Source organism: Tamandua tetradactyla (assembly GCF_023851605.1).
Source record: "Tamandua tetradactyla isolate mTamTet1 chromosome 18 unlocalized genomic scaffold, mTamTet1.pri SUPER_18_unloc_1, whole genome shotgun sequence".
Taxonomy (NCBI): domain Eukaryota; kingdom Metazoa; phylum Chordata; class Mammalia; order Pilosa; family Myrmecophagidae; genus Tamandua; species Tamandua tetradactyla.
The window spans coordinates 2,506,962-2,524,523 of NW_027518250.1; the positions used below are offsets into that span (position 1 = coordinate 2,506,962).

The 17,562-nt window shown below is 38.2% G+C and overlaps 1 long non-coding RNA gene across 8 annotated transcripts in view; it reads left to right on the forward strand.

Moving 5' to 3' along the window:
* Positions 1-695: 695 nt before the first annotated feature.
* Positions 696-17,562, forward strand: part of LOC143672865 (uncharacterized) — a 31,447-nt gene continuing 14,580 nt past the window's right edge. For 3 of the 8 annotated variants that reach the window (XR_013170082.1, XR_013170078.1, XR_013170080.1), the window contains exons 1-3: positions 1,545-2,586; positions 4,894-5,198; positions 5,950-6,008. This is a non-coding gene — a long non-coding RNA (uncharacterized LOC143672865). Of the gene's footprint in view, positions 2,587-4,893; positions 5,199-5,949; positions 6,009-17,562 lie in introns of all 8 variants that reach the window. The other 5 variants (XR_013170077.1, XR_013170075.1, XR_013170076.1 and 2 more) reach the window with 5 other exon arrangements.

Sequence of the window (17,562 nt, forward strand, 5' to 3'; positions counted from 1 at the left end):
ATTTGTGCATCTGTATCCCAACCCCCCGTGGACCCCTACCCCATACAAGGACACACCTGCACCATGCCCTACCTGGGCCCCATACCAAGCAGTGTGTTACCCACAACCCCCACACTCCATGTGCCCACCCACATGCTGCCCATGCACCAAACCCCGGGTGTCCACAACGCCCACCCTTCTGCCACCCTCCACACCCTACCTCTGTGTCCTCTATGTCGCACCCTGCTGGTGTGTGCCAAGGCCTGCCTGAGCTGCACTCCACCCCCACGGCTCCCACACTCACCTCCACAGCCCAGAGTCCTGCACTCCAGGCTCACAGGCACCAGCATCCCCAACCTGTACCTATGCATGTGCCACTACCTGTCACCACACTGATGTGCCCCACATCCTGCTCCACATCCATCCCACAAATACAAAGCTTTAGACTACTGTATGAAATCAACTTCCGAAGGAACCCTATCAAGATACTTACATGTCTCAAAGGCCACAGAAGATCTCTAACCATATGAAGATGCAGAAAGGTAGAGCCCAGCCTAATGACCAAATTAAGACAGCAGAGGAGACACAGACTTTGGAATAATTAATCAAAGTTGTTCATATGAATCTACTATATAAAGTAAACGGGATGGCTAATGACATAAAGGAGATCAAGAGACACTAGAAGAGCATAAAGAGGAGTTTGAAAGAATAAATAGAAAAATAGCAGATATCAGAGAGAGTAAAGTTACTGTAGACCAAATCAAAAATATACTAGGGACAGACAACAGTAGATTTCAAGAGGCGGAGGAAAGAATAAGCAAACTAGAGGACAGGACAAATGATTTTGTACATACAAATGAGCAAATGGGAAAAAATGGAAAATTGTGAATTGGAGTTCAGGGAAATGATGGACAAAACCAAGTGCGCCAATATAAGAATCATCAGTGTCCCAGAAGGAGAACAGAAGAGTAAACAACTGGAAATAGTAGTTGAGTATATAATGGGGGAAAACTTCTGAACCCTTATAAAAGACATAAATATGCAAATCAGAGAAGCCCAGTGAACTCCAAAAAGAAGAAATCCAAATAGGCCTACTCCAAGACACATACTAATCAGTCTGTCAAGTGAAGAAAAGCAGAAAATCCTGAAAGAAGCAAGAGAAAAGCAATCTACTATATTCAGTGGGAACCACATAAGATCAAGTTGGGACTAGTCAACTGATCGCTGATGTTGGGAAGATGGTAGTGTGTGATATGTTTAAGATCCTGAAAGAGAGACTTTCAGTCAGTAATTCTGTACCCAGTCAAATTGTCCTTCCAAAGTGAAAAACTTAGAATGCGCATAGCTCAAATGCCCCTAACGAGTGGGAGAAAGATCACAGGTGATGGTGGAGTTATACAGAGAAGGTAGGGTTTAACAAACAAGTATGATTGCTGAATCAATTTAATATTTCTTTCGGTCTCCAGTATCTTAGAGCAGCTAGAAGTAAAAACCTAACACTGTGGAATTGTAACCCATACTAAACTGTGAAACCTGTTCTACAACTATACAATTGTTGCAATGTGCTTTGAAATTTATTGCTTTTTTGTATATAGGCTATTTTTCACAAAAAAGGAAAAAGAGTCAATTGTGCTAATAAATGCACAGCTGTGTGGTGACATTGTGGACCATTGACTGCACACTTTGGGTGATTACATTGTATGTGAGTGTATAATATATGTCAATAAGAAATAGGAAAGAAAATTATGACAATGAAAAAAAAACTTTTTACTAAAATCAGAAAATAGACATGGATGCCTGCACCTGCCAATTCTGTTGAACATTTTATTGGAAGTTCTGGGTTGAGGAATTAGGCTAGTAAAAGAAATATATGCACCCATATTGGAAAGGAGGAAGTAAAAGTATATTCCCCAATGATATGATCCTACTAATAGAAAATCCCAAAGATTCCACAAGAAAACTAACAGTTAAAAAATGAAGTCAGCAATGTTGGAAGCTCCACATAAACATGAAAAAATCAGTTGCGGTTCTATACACCAACAAAGAACAAACTAAATGGAAAAAAAAATTCCCTCCACTTTAGTAACTAAGTACATGTAACAGTGAAAGACTATCCTAAATAGATAAAATGAAAATATAACCTGTTTTAAGAAAGAGTAAGTTTGTTTTCTTCTTCTCCAAGGAAGCTCACATGATGCTGAGTAGGTCCAATTTGGCAAAGACTGAAATTCACATCTATAAAGAGGACAGATCCACAGGACCTTCAGAAATCCAACAACTTAGAAGACTCAGTCCCTGCCTTCAGCTCCCCCAGCTCTGCCTGTGATCCCAGTACAGCCCTGGTCAGCTGAGCCCTGGGGAGAGCTGGTTGTGCCCCTGGCCCTTCCTTTCCCCACCCTCTGACCCCACCTTCTCCCCTCCTTTCTCCCTCCCTTTCTTCTCCCTTGTCTGATGTCCCTTCTTCATGACTTCCCAGCTTCTCCTGCATGGCCTGCTGTGCCTGTAGGAGCAGCACAGCACTTACAAGAGGCAAAACATGGGGCAGGCTCCTGGAGCACAGAGCAGGACTCAGGGACCAAGTTCAGGCTTACACTAGGATGAAAAAGGGTGAGTATTTCCTAAGAAAATAGCCAAGGAATTTTATTTTATTGTATTTTTACAAAAACCTTTGTTTTCTTCAAGGATTTAGGAATTCCTTTAAATGTTTGCAGCTTGAATCCCTCTGAGAGTTTCTTATTGCAGTCCCAGGGAATTCACCATCACAAGCTCAGCAGCCTTCTCCCCACCCTCACCAATACCCACTTTCTCTTCTACTGTGCCACTATGTTTCAGTCTGTTTCTATTCCACAAGTGGCCCCAGACACTCATCAAGGCAAGAACTCTCAGTGGCTGGCCCCTCCACTCAGGATGGATTACTACCATCTCAAATAGCACAGCTTTGTGTCTCTTGGTCAGTGTCAGTGGGGCATGCAGAGCTGCATCCACTGACCCAGACCCAAGCAGTTTGGGCCACTCTGGGAAGACCAGCCACAATGTAATTTTCTCCCATGCTCCTTTAGATCCTTTGTGCTGAGTAATTCATAAAAGGGTCATTTGCCAAAAGTTTCTGTTGTTCCCTGAGTCTTTGTTCCCATGACATATGCTTTAGCAGCTCCCTACAGAGCATAGCTAGGCCCTTGCTTTGTTCCAGTAATTACTGCATGCTCTCTTTCCCACTGCTTTAAGCCTTGCCTATGACATCTATTGCCTTGTCACTTTTTCTTTTTCCTGGACTTGAATTTCTGTTGTATTAGAACCAATATAAAAAATATTTTGGCAAAGCACTTATGTTAATGCAGAGAAATTGCTATGTATTTTCAATTTATCATCATTATAAGTTTTTATTTGAATGAAAGTTGTGATAGTTTCTTTAAGTTAGCAAATACATAAAACTGTCAAAGAGAAAAAACACATGGAAAAAATTTTGACAGTTCTGATTTTATTAAAGAAATTTCAGTCTTGTCCTATAGAAACCTAGTATTTATTAATGTTTTTTCAATATCAACAGAGTAGTTTTATTCTAAGTGGGAAAATTGATATGTTTTCTTACTAATAGAAACTTATTTTCCATGCATAAAAGTAATAATGACCAAGAAAATATGTGAGTGGGTGTATGTAGTTTATTAACAAAAGGTCATAAAATACTCTGCTATGGACTTCTAATTTGGTAGAGTCAGAAGTGGGCATATGAGTTTCCAAAACTTTTTAAAGGGACCATGAGCAGGGGAGTGAGCTCCACAGCCAGAGAGACCCTGGTAAATTCCAGTGCTTTCACAGGAGTGACAGGCGGGTTCCTCATCTGCAAAGGAGGGTGTCGGTAAAACTCCTTTGTGTTGTCATCTCAGAACAAAGGCATTGCCTGTGCATCATCCAGCCAAAGGCCACTTAAATCGTATGTAAATGTTGGCTTCTGTCATATTCGGACGACACTTTGTTCTTTTCATTTAGTATTTCATTTAATCTTTACTAATGCCCTACTGATAGGTATAACCATATTTTCAGAAAGGAAAACAGTTTTAAAGGTTATATAATCAAGGTTACAAGGGGCTGGGGAGCTAGGCTGCAAATACAGATATGCTTCCCAAATTCAGGCTATTCCTAATAGCCTCCATGCCTAAAACCCAGCATTTCAGTATTAACGGCACTTAGTAGAGTGGCTTGTCCCCACATCTCCAAGACTGTGTGCTGAAGTGATGTGGACACAGTGTCCCTCTGCCGTGTGGATTTATGCTGTGAATTCTGGCTTCTCTCCAAAGACCTTGGGCCAGACTGAGGCTCTTGGCCCTTCCTGCTCTGTCAAGTCTGTGTCTGTTTTCAGTAGGCACAGCCTGATGTTCTAGTGCAGTACTTGTCTGATTGATAGGTAAGGGGGCCACGTGTGTAATTTCAAATTTTCTCCTAGTGACATTAAAAAGGTAAAAAGAAATGGGTGTAATTAATTTTAAGAACCCCATTGTGTTTAACCCAAAACATGCAAAATATAATTTCAACACGTTACAGCCTAGTCTCGTTTTGAGAGCTTTGGTCACATGTGCTAGTGGCCACAGAAATGGAAAATACAGTGATTCTGTACCTATATCAGGAGTTTTCTACTGAGGGGGAAATGATTTTGCTCTCCAGTGTCCGTTTTGGAATGTCTGGAGAAATTTTGGAATATCTGAGAAATTGTGGAATGTCTGAGAAATTCCAGAAAACTGGGAAGGGAAGTGTTTTGGGCATCTGTTGGGAAGAGACCAGTAGTACGTGTGGGCAATCTTCCACAGTGCATAATTCAGCCCCCTGCACCACTGAATTATTCAGCACAAAATTCAGCACTGCTGATTTTGAGAAACCCTACTCTAGATGAAGGTTTTACTAACATGAATTTTTCCCCAGGTCTAGGTCTCAGCCTCTCTGGAACAAAGCTGCACTTGTGGGGCACAAAGGACAGAGCCCCATGAAAGGAGTGCTGTGTGGAAGAACAGCCTTTCTGGCCAGAAACTATTCCTCAGAGCTGCAGAGCAGGGGCAGAAGAACCAGGAAAGGAGTAGGTGCTGAGTTGCACCACCAGAAGCAGTTTTCTGCTCCCCCTGTCCTGAGTGGGTCAGATGGGGATGTTGCCACACCCAGAAGCCACCACAGCCCATGTGACAGTGGACATCGTGGACCAGATGCAGAAGGTAGTGACCTACGTTGAAAGGGTGAGTGACTACACAGGAGCCGTCACATCGCTGGAGGGCTTATGAGAGTGTGATCTGAAGGGAGGACAGACCCAGCCAGAGCTTAGGAAATCCTGCCTCCACCCCTCCTTCAAGGGCCTTCCATTTTCTTCATTCTTCCCTCACTCTTTCTAGATTCGCAGGTGTTATCACACCATGTCAGTCCCATGTTGCATTTGGAGTTGTCTAAGGTTCCCTCTATCCTGAACATATAGAATTTAAAAATGATAGTACAGGTATGGGGTTTTATTTCTGACTCTTAAAAGCTTAATAAAATATTGGGCCTCAAATAAGTGGCTTTTCCAGGATCACCTAGGACAGTGCTAGGAGTAGAGCACAGAGGTGTTCAGTTTGTCTCAGTAAGTCACCAGAAGAGTCTTATCAGAACTGCCTCTTGTGAAACAGCAACCAGTTAGAACAGCAGGATTAAGACATTTTCTCTTATTAAACATCCCTTTTTTTCAGAATTTCCTGATTTGAGATATATATAATATTAATGAAATATTAATCCTCTTTTACTATTTTGTGAATTGATTAGAGGGAACATAAATTGTTCATAAGTCAGTAGGAAAAAAGTTTAATTCACCTAGTAAAAATCTGGGTTTAAGCCTAGGTGATCCTCTAAGAGATGTACAAATTCAGGTGGTGAAAGGTGTTGTGGTAAGATTTTTAGGCAGGCAGATAAGAAGCTCACCAGATCTCTCATGACTCCATTCCTCTTTTTCTACCTCAGCTTATCCATTGCAGTTCTCTACATTCTTCCAAGAGGGGCAGAAAATAGACACGTCTCAGGTGAGTTATTTCTTAACACATTGTTTATGGTGGGTTTTATAGATATTTAGGGATCCGCACATTAAAATGGAAAAGTAGAATTAAAGATAGATAAGAATCATTTAGGGGGCATATAGACAAGCAGAACAGCAGGGAGAGTCAGCATGCAGGAAAATTCAGGTCCTCTGGTGTTTAGATTTCCGAAGTGGAGGTGAGAGTTTATTTCTGACCTTTCTGAAAGCCGCAGAAGAAAGTCAGGCAGATAATATTTATTTAAAGACTTGACATGATAGAGAAAATAAACCAAACTTCATAGAAACAAAACACACTAAAATCTGGAAAAACTTCCTGATGTTTTTCATGCAGGTGACAGGGCAGATGTTTTCAGTAAGAAAGTTGAGAAAACCATCCTTGGACAACTGAATTGCATTGGTGCCTCTGTTATCAATTGACCAGATGGGTCTAATCTAAATTTTGCATTGTATCAGGTCCCAGTTACCAGTGTCTTGGCTGGTACTTACTGTCATAATTACTGTTGTGTTATAGTAAGACTTGAAATATGGTAGTGTAAGGCCTCCAAGTTCTACTTCTTCAAGAATGTATTGACTCTTTTAGGTCTGTTGCATTTTCCTCAGAACTTTATCATTTCCCACAGGAAATATTACTTGGGAGTTTTTCACTGTAGAGGTGAATGAAATGTTGGATGTCTTTCATTAATTTTATTCCCAGATATTTAATCTATTTTGACACTATTATAAATGATATTTCTTCAATTTCATTTTCCAGTTTGTTTTTAGTTCATTAAAATACAATGGTTTTTCATGGGCCACGGTGGCTCAGCAGGCAAGAATGCTTGCCTGCCATGCCCGAGGACCCGGGTTCAATTCCCGGTGCCTGCCCATGTTAAAAAAAAAATACAATGGATTTTCAAATATTGATCTTTTGTCTAGCCATTTTAATATATTCACCTATTAGTTTTAGTAGCTTATTTGTAGATTCTTTTGTATTTTAGATGTGCACCATCATGTCTTTTCACATAAAAACAATTTTCCATCTCCCTTCCTTATCTATTTTATCTTTAATTATGTTTTTTAGTTTATTGCTAAGACTTCCAGTACAATGTTGACAGGAAGTAGTAATAACAGACATCCTTGTCTTATACCTCACTTGAAGGGGAAAGTACTCAATATTTCACCATTAAATCTTATTTTCCTTCTCTGTATTTTTTTGTACATATTCTTTATTAGAATAAAGAGGTTTCCTTTCTGTTTTAAGTTTCCCAAGTATTTTTATCACATATAGGTATTGAATTTTGTCAACTGCTTTTTCTATTTCTAGTGAGACTATCATATAATTTTATTCTTTCATTCTCTTAGGGATAAATTATATTGATTGGTTTTTTAAATGTTTAATGCAGACTTGCATTCTTGAGATAAATCCCATATGATTATGATGCAGTATTCTTTACCTGTATCTCTGGTTTCAGTTTGTTAATATGTGAATTAGTACCTTGAGTCTAAATTAATAGGGAGATATTGCTCTGTGTGAGATTTTGACATCAATGTACTGCTCTTGTAAAATGAGCTTGGAAATAGTTCATTCTTTCCTGTTCTGTGAAAGAATTTGTGTTAGATTGCAGTTATGTCCTTCTTAAATGTTCATATGTTATGGAAACATATACCACTGAAGCCTGATTTTCTTTGTGATTACTTCTGATTATGTATTCAGTTCTCTAATGTACTTTTATTTTTTTTGGATGGGCAGGCGCTGGGAATCAAACTCAGGTCTCTGGCATGGCAGGCAAAAATTCTGCCTCTGACCCACCATCACACCACCCTCTGATGTTCTTTTAAAGTCTGAACAATCCTATTTCTTCTGGTATCTTTTTGTATATGACAGTATTATTGAGGTAATTCACATGTCACATACATACAGTTCACATATTTAATGTATACAGTTCCAGTATTTAGTAAATTCACCAATTTGTGTAATCTTTGCCATAATCAATTTTAGAATATTTTTGTCACTGAAAATGAAAAAAAATCACTTGAAATGTTTGATTAGAAATCACTCTTCTCTCTTGAGGGGCCCCCCATTCCAGGCCTAAACAACCACTAATTTAATTCTGTGCGTGGATTTGGCTATTCTGACCATTTCATATAAATGGAATCATATAATATATAGTCTTTGTATCTGGCTTCTTTCACTTGCTGTCATGCTTTCATAGTTCACCCATATCGTAACATGTGTCAGTACTTCATACATTTTATAGCCAAATAATATTCCATTACATGAATATACTACATTTAATAGTTCTAATTTTTCCACATCCTTTTTATGACTTGATATATTTTGCTTTTTTAAAAAAATTGTAGTCATCCTAGTGAGTATGTAGTGATACCACCTTTGGTTTTAATTTTCATTTCCATTGTGATTAATGATATTGAGCATCTTTTCATGTACTTATTATCCATTTGAGTATCTTCTTTAAGGAAATATCTATTTAAGTCCTTTGCCCATATTTTAACTGGGTCATTGGCTTTTTTTGTTGAGTTATAAGAGTTTTTTATGTGTTCTTGATACTAGAACCTTATCAAATATATGATTTGCAAATACTACCTCCCATTTTGTTGGCTGTCTTCACTCTTTTGATTGTATCCTCTCATACTTACACATTTGTTTAGTTTTGTTTATGTCCAGTTCATATTTCTTTTGTTGCTTATACTTTTGATGTTATTTCTATGTAATCATTGCCAAATCTAAGGTTGTGAAGATTAATATCCAATTCTAACAGTTTTATTCTTTTTCTTCCAATGTTTAGACTTTGATAGATTTTGAGTTATTTTTCTATAAGAGAAGTTGTGGACTTATCCTACAATCATGTGTAAATGATAGGATTCCCATGAACCACCTTATTATTAACACCTTACATTGGTGTGGGATATTGGTTACAATTGATGATAGCACATTGTAGTAATTGAAGTGTAAACTGTAGTCCACTGTTTAATTTAGGGTTCATTGTGTGGTGTAGTTCCATGGATTTTTAAAATGTTTATTCCTTTACCATATATACCATCTAACATTTCCCTTTGAATCACATTCAGGTACATATTTCAGTGCTGTTAATTGTATTCAGAATATTGTGCTACCATCACCACCATCCATTACCAAAACATTTCCATCATTCCAATTAAGAACCCTGTTCATTTTAAGCCTTAACTTCTCATTCCCTATTGTATTAGTTTGCAAGCTAACACAATGTGGTGTACCAGAAATGGAATGGCTTTTTAAAAAGGGAATTTATTAAGCTGCAAATTGACAGTTCTAAGTCTGTGAAAATGTCCAAATTAAGGCAAGGCTATAAAAATGTCCAAACTAAGACATCCAGGTATAGATTACCATGGATCAAGAAGGCCAGTGATGTTTGGTGTTTCACCACTGACAGCTGCTAGCTTTATCTCCAGGCTTCTTCAGTGGCTCCCTCAGGGTCCTTTTCCTTCTCCATCTCCAGAAGTCTCTGGCTGTGTGGGCTCTGTTGGCTCTCTTGGCTCTCAAGCTTTTTCCAAAATGGTCCCTTCTTAAAGGGCTCCAGTAAGTAACCCCAGCTTGAATGGGTGAGAAATATCTCCATGGAAACCATCTAATCAGAAGTTACCACATGCAACTGGGTGGGTCACATCTCCATGGAAACAATCAAAAGATCCCACCTAGCAATAGTAAATGAGAATTAAAGAGCATGGCTTTTCTGGGGTATACAACAGATTCAAACTGTCACACCAATCCTCACCCCTTCCTTTAGTAATATACATTCTAGATTCTGATGCTATGTGTTTGTTTATTTTGATTGTTTCAAATCAGTGAAATCATGAGATATTTGCCCTTTCATGTTTGGATTATTTCACTCAACATGATGTCTTCAAGGTTCACCCATGTTGTTGCATGTATCCGGACTTCTTTACTTTTTTACGGCTGAATAATACTTAATTGTATGTATTAATTTTTTATTTATTAATTCATAAATGAATGAACACTTAGGTTGCTTCTATCCTTCACAATTTTGAAAAATGCTCTTATAAACATCATCGTGCAAATACCTGTTCAAGACCCTGCTTTCGAGCCCTTTAGGTATAGACTTAGTAATTGGATTGCTGTGTCATATGGTAATTCTGTGCTTTGCTTTCTGAAGCACTGACACATTGTCTTGCTAAAAACTCGTAGATTGCAACCAGCAATAAATGAGTGCCCTAGTTCTTATTTTCTGTTTTTTTTTAAGACTTTTATTGTGAAATAAACAGACCGAAAAGCAATAAATTTCAAAGTACATTTTCACAGGTAGTTATAGGACAAATTTCAAAGTATGTTATGGATTACAGTTCAGCAACTTCAGCTATTTCCTTCTAGCTGCTCTAAGACCCTGGAGACTTAAAAGAAGTATCAATATAATGATTCAGTAGTTTTCTCTGTTACAACTCCTCCTCCTCCTTTGATCCTTCTAAATTTTAGAGGTATTTAGGCAGTAACCATTTTAACTTCTTTATGTTGAAAAGAGTTGTCAACATAATAGGGTAGAGGGATGCAACTGGTTGATGTTTTTGGAGAGACTGGTACCTCTGCGCTTCAGTGTTAATCTGGCCTAGGAACCATCAGGAGGTTTTAGGTTTCAGAAAAGAAATTGAGAGTCTGACACTTTTATTGAGTCTCAGATAGAGCCCTGGGTATTCTCTTAGAGTTTATAGGAATATAATATTGTTGTTTGGGGCTTGGTTACCATGGTAATTAGCAATATCTAGCTGAAGCTTCCATAATAGTAACCTCCAGAAGAGCCTCTGAACTCTATTTAAAATCTCTTAGCCACTAAAATCTTATTTTTTTTTACATTTCTTTCCCCCTTTTGGTCAGGTAGGCATTGTTAATACATGGTGCCTGAGCAAGGCTCATCCCTGTCAGTCAGGTCCCACGGTGCCAGGTAAACTTAAATCCCTGGACCTCATATCCCATGTGGGGGGGAGGATAAAGATTTTACTTGAAGAGTTGGGTTTATAGAGAGAGGCCACATCTGAGCAACAAAAGAGTTTCTCTGGAAGTAACTCTTAGGCATTATTATAGGTAGGCTTAGCTCCTCCATTACAGAAATAAGTTTCTTTAGAGCAAGGCTCAAGATCAAGGTCTTGGTCTGTTACCTTAGGAGTTGCTAATGTTTGAGAAAGTACGAGGTAGAAAAGTTTAATTGTTCCATATTTTTTATCCATTCCCTCCAGAAACTTTGCCAATACTTTTTAAGTATCTGGCCAACATACTCTGGAAGGTATCCGGGTATTACATTAGGTTATATAGAATTGCAAGACCTTGTTCCTAATTCTAGACTCTATGTGTTGAGATTTTTTAACTGAACTGACCAGACAGATTGAGTTACAGTGTATGCCGATTTCAAGATTTGGACAAAATAATCCTCTCTTCCTTTGGTCTCTGTTCCATTTTACTAGCTGCTGGAATGCAATATACCAGAAACGGAATGGCTTTTCAAAAGGGAAATTTACTAATTTGCTCATTTCCAGGTCTAAGGCATAGAAAATGTCCCAGTTAAAACAAATCTATAGAAATGTCCAATCAGAGGCATCCAGGGAAAGATCCCTTGGTTCAAGAAGGCAGAGTAATTTCAGGGTTTCGCTCTCAAGTGGAAGGGCACATGGTGAGCACAGTGTCATTTGCTAGCTTCCTGTCCTAGCTTCCTGTTTCATGAAGCTTCCTAGGAGGCATTTTCCTTCCACATTTCCAAAGGTTACTGCATGGTGAACTCTGCTTCTTGTGGCCATGTCATTCTGCTCTGCTCTCTCTGAATCTCTAGCTTCCTCCAAAATGTTTCCTCTTTTATAGGATTCCCATAAACTAATCAAGACCCACAAAAATGGGTAGAGATGTGTCATCACCTAATGCAGCTTAATCACCACTCTTGATTGAGTCACATCTCCAGGGAGATTGTCTAATCAGAGTTTCAAAAAATATAATACTGAATAGGGATTAGAAGGAACAGTGCCTTTACAAAATGGGAACAGGATTAAAACATGTCTTTTCTAGGCTGCATGTATTCTTTCAAATCAGCACAGTCTCATACAAAATACAGGCAGTGTCATCCTTTACCTTGTATTTTGATTACCTTGGTATCAACCTGATTAATTTCATTTTCCTGATCAGTTTTTTGGCTTCTTTAACAGTTGTTGTAGGTTTCAATGCTGATTTTCAGAGTTGTAGAACTCCAACTCTGAGTCTTGGGTGTCACACAGGTACCAAAGTTCAAAGGAAATACCAGGTCATGCACATATAATGCAGCATCTCAGAATTTAGATATAACACTTAAAGCTCAGGAATAAATGTGACTGCTGTAAGAACTTACAATCTAGGCCCCAATTTTCTTAAAAGTATTTTGTCAAAGAGGCCATATACTGTTTGTCCTTTAGTTTCAGACATATTTTGCTCACCATAATGTCCTCATGGTTCACCTTGTTGCATGCCTCATGATTTCATTCCTTTCTGTAGTCACACAACAGTCCACTGTAGGTATACACCACAGTTCACCCTTCTACATTCAGTAAATGTACTGATAACATCTCTCTGTCTCCACTCAACTTTCCACCTCCTGCCCATTGTCCTGTTTTATTAGGATTGCTGTGAAAGCCTTCTCACTGGTCCTCTGCTTCCACTCTTGCTTCTTTCTAATCCGTTCTCCACCCCGCTACCTGAAGATATCTTTTACAGGGTGACTGTGTGATTGTGAGAGCCTTGAGTCCGATGCTCCTTTTATCCAGAGTATGGACAGATGAGTAAAATAATATGTTTTAAAGAAATGAATAATGGGGCGGGAAGGGGTAAAATAAATTGGGTAGATGGAAATACTAGTTGTCAGTGAGAGGGAAAGGTTAGGGTATGGGATGTACAAGTTTTTCTTTTTATATATTTTTCTGGAGTGATGAAAATGTTCTGAAAAATGATCATGGTGTTAAATACACACTATGTGATACTATTGGGAGCCATTGATTGTACACCATGTATGGAATATATGTGCATGAAGATTCGTCAATAAAATATTTAAATAAAAACAAACCACAGTGTGATATCATCTGACACCCACTAGAATGGCCATTAGTAAAAAAGCAGAAAACTGCTGCAACCAGCATGGCTCAGTGTGGGGACTGAAGGGAGATGATAGGGAATTAAGAAAGAAAGATGAGAGACAAAGATACAGTTAAAGCTGGGGGCAGGTGGAACTCTGAGCTCTGATGGAGACTGAAAGACCCCAAGAGGTTCATCACTGTTATTTTATAGGGCTGCAGGTAAAGAAAGTAACAAAAATGTAACTAAAGAATGGGAAAGGAGGAAACAGGGCTGAACCATCTGCTTTCCTGTGCTGGGATGAGTCAAAAGTTACAATGTTTCTCAAGGCCTTCTTCAGCCCCACACTCAAGCATCTTTGCAATGCTCTAGTCTTTCCAGGACATCAAGTGCCTGTTTCCACAGAGACAGCATTGCTGTATCTCTGCAGTGGACATGTGATCTCTGCCTCATCCATGCCCAACAGTTTACAACCATTTTCAATACCTTCATATCTTTCTCTCTTCCACTTCTGCAATTCCCATTATATGTATGTTGGTTTCCAAGAGGTCTTTAAGACTCTGTTCATTGCTTCTCACATTGATTATTCTCAGTTTGCCTTTATACAAGTTTCCTTATTTTTCCTGATTTCTGCTCATATTCGCTGTTGTGTCCCTTTAGGGAATATTTCATTTTGGTTATTATATTTTTCCTTTCTATAGTTTCAGGTTTCTTTCTTTTCTTTTCTTTTTACTTTTTCTTTTCAAATAATCTCAAAATTAGAGGACAGCTACAGAAACAGTACAAACACCATGCAGAGAAGTCCAGCAAACCCCTTCCGCACCACAGACACCCAGACAGATCCACTAATGTTAGCATTTTATCACCTGTGCCACATCAGTCTGTCACCTATCATCCATTCATCCATCCACCTATCTATCTATCTATCTATCTATCTATCTATCTATCTATCTATCTATCTATATCTATCTATCTACCTATCTATGTTTCTGAACATCTAAGTGCAAGTTGCAAACATGCTACTACTTGGATACATAAGACCTCCATGTACATTTCCTTTGAACAAGGATATTCACTTATATGATCACTTTAAGCTCAGTTGTGAAGTTCAAGAAATTCAACATTGATATGAAGCTTATAGTATACGCTCAAATTTTCTCTGATGTCCCAATAATATCCTTTTGAGCCTTTTCTCCTCTATACTTAGATCCCATCCAATATCATGTATGCATTTAATTGTCATTATCTCTTTGATTCCTCCTTTCTCTTTCTTTTTTTAAATTGTGAAACATATGTACAACATGAATCTCCCCATCCTTCCCAAGCATAGCAGTCAGTGGGAGTAACACATTCACAGTGTTGCAGGACCCTCATCACCATCCAGTTATAAAACTGTCCTTTACCCAAGCAGACACCCTACACTCATTCTGCATTCACTCCTCAACCTTGGTAATGTGCACTCTGTTTCTTGTCTCCGCATTTTGCATATTCTCCGATATTTTCTTTGTGGCTACCTAGTGACTTAAATTTAACATCCTAAATCTGTAAAAGTCTTGTGTTTGTATTTACTTTATTATTTTCTTTACCAGAAATCTTCAGTTCATCATGTGTGGCTTCACTCAATTTTCTAGTGTCCTTTTCTTACAATGTACAGACCTCCCTTTAGTAATTCTTGTAGAGTTGGTCTAGTAGTAATAAAATCTTCACCTTTTCCTTATCTAGGGATGTCGTAATCCCTCATTTGTCTGTGTATATGTGTGTGTGCTGTATGGTGGGGGTCCCATTTCATTCTTTTTCCATGTGAGTATCCCACTGTTGCAGCATCATTTGTTTAAATTTTTCTTGGTTGCTTTTGTTTGTTTGTTTGGGGAAGTGCATGGTCCGGAAAATGAACCCGGGTCTCCCGCATGGAAAGTGAGAATTCTGCCACTGAACTACCCTCACATATCCAATAATTCCTTGTGTTTGAAAGATAATTTTGTCAGTTATAGATTTCTTTGTTGGAAATTTTTTTGGTTATGATTTTTGAAATATGTCCTCCCACTGCCCTCTTGCATCTATGCCTTCTGATAAAATATCAGCTCGTAATCTTCTTGAGGCTCCCCTGTATGTGGCATGTTGCTTCTGTCTTTTGGCTTTCTGAATTCTCTCTTTATATTTGTAAGTCAACATTTTCATTGTAATGTTGTGCAGTTTCAGTTTATTTATGTTTATCCTGGTTGAAGTTCATTGAGCATCTTGGATGTATATATTCATTAAATCTCAGAAGTTTTCAACCATTACTTCTCTTTAAAGTCTTCATCTGGAATACCCAGGTCTGATCTCCTCATTGATGGTTTCCAATCTTCTCCTTTGACTTGACCATAACTTCTTGTTTCTTTGTATTTTAAAAAATCTTTTGTTGTAACTTGGACATTTTGGTTTATTTTAAGCTGTTATTGCTGGGATTTAGACCCTGAACATATATTCCTTATGTTTGTATCTAGCTAGTTTTATGTCAGAAGTTTCATTGAATGCCAGGAGCTAAGAAAGAAAGGAAAAATGAAAATCCCCCTCCTAATCTTTGCAGATTGATCTGTTTGGGTGCTCTCCATTAGAGTTTATCCATCCTCAGAGTGTTTAGAGAATAACTCCAAGCCAAAGCATAGGGACCTCCTAGGTCCTTTCTGCATGGGTGTCTGGTCTGGGGCATGCATATTTGACCCTAGGAATTCTCCTTTTACAGGATAGCAGTGTCCTCTGTTCTATAGGAAACAGATTCTTCACAGTCCCAGGCACTGCTCTGTATGTCCAAGCCAGCGATATCTTTCCCTAAGAGGCAACATTTGACTGCCTCCCATAATGTTTTGTGGGAACTTTCTGTACATAGGATAGGTTCTGTGACAGAAATCCCTCAGGCCACCAACAGACAGATTAGGCCAGACACACATGCTGCCTGCACGAGCACAAGGGTTACTCCATTCCTTCTGAAATGAGGGTCAGGGATCCACACTGGGAGTGCAGGTCTCTTCCATGGCAGGCCAGTAAGGGAGGGAAAGGGACCAGCCAGGGCACCACAAGTAGTCTTTCTTGATTTGGCAGAAACCCTATTACTGCAGTCCTTTAACTTTTTTTTTGGAGTTTTGAGAACCACATTTCTGCAAGTTCTTACTAGTTGTTTAAAGCTTCTTTGGGGAGTCAGCCCTGAAACCTTTTCACTCTGCCATTTGGATCAGGTGAGAGCCCAGTGAGCTGGTTCTTTTTCAGAATCTCCTTATTGAACCTCTTATTTAGTGACACATTGTCTTCATACTTTCCTTTATTTCTCATTTTTGTTTACTAGATTCTAAAACAAATGGCAGACAATTAGTGGGCTCAACAATAATAATATATTGACTTGTGATTTCACAAGTTAGAATGCTTGCTTCTTCCAAGGATTGGTCTCAGTTGGAGCTAATGAACTCTGCAATTGAAGCACTATAGCAGCCATAGATAATACATAAAGGAGTGAACGTGTCTGTGTTCCAGTACAATTTTACTTACAAAACAGGTGACAGGCCAGATTTTTCCTTTATATTGTAGTTTGCTAACCCCTGTTCTCTATCCTTATTAATTATTTTAGTCTACATTTTACATGAATTAGAGAGTTGTATTAAAATCACAAAGAACTGTGAATTTGTCTACTTTGTTTATGTCAACTTCTTTTTATATATTTGGGAAAGTTACATACAAATTTAACTTTGCTTTATCTTGTTGAAGGGAACATTTTATCATTATAAACTGTTCCTCTTTATTTTTCATAATTCTTTCTTACTTTAAAACCTACTGTTTTGATAATAATGTAACCTACATCAACTTTCTTTTCATTAGTGTTCACATGGTACATCATTTTACGTCCTTTTTTTTCAGTCTACAGATAACTCTATATGAAATATTTTATTTGTTGTGATTTTAATGTAACCAGACAGCCCTTCTTTGAATTGGATTGTATGGTCCAAGGATTGGCACATTTTTTCTGTAAAGAGTCAGATAGTAAATATTTTCAGCTTGAAGAGTCATACAGTCTCTGATGGGACAGTTCAGCTCTGCTCTTTTGTAAATGATTGGGCATCACCCTGTTCCAATAAAACTTTATTTATATTAAAATAGTGGCAAGCTGGAATTGGCCCATGGGCCCATACAGAAGTTCCTGACCCCTGACGTAGAGTATGCCAGAGGAAATCTGTTGGGATTTGGAATGAAGATTGTAGGAAGTTTGTTTATATTTTATATGAGCTAGAAAAATAAGAGTTAAAAAACATAACTTTTCTAATATATTTATTGACAATACATGTACATAACTCATAAATACATCCAAGTGAATAATATGGTAAAAGCATTTTTTGTAATTGAGTTCCTACAGAGTATAAGATAAAATTAAGTCCAGAATAGGCATCCCTTACAATCATTTGCTTTATGCTGTTTAGAGTAAATAGTATAAGAATAGATT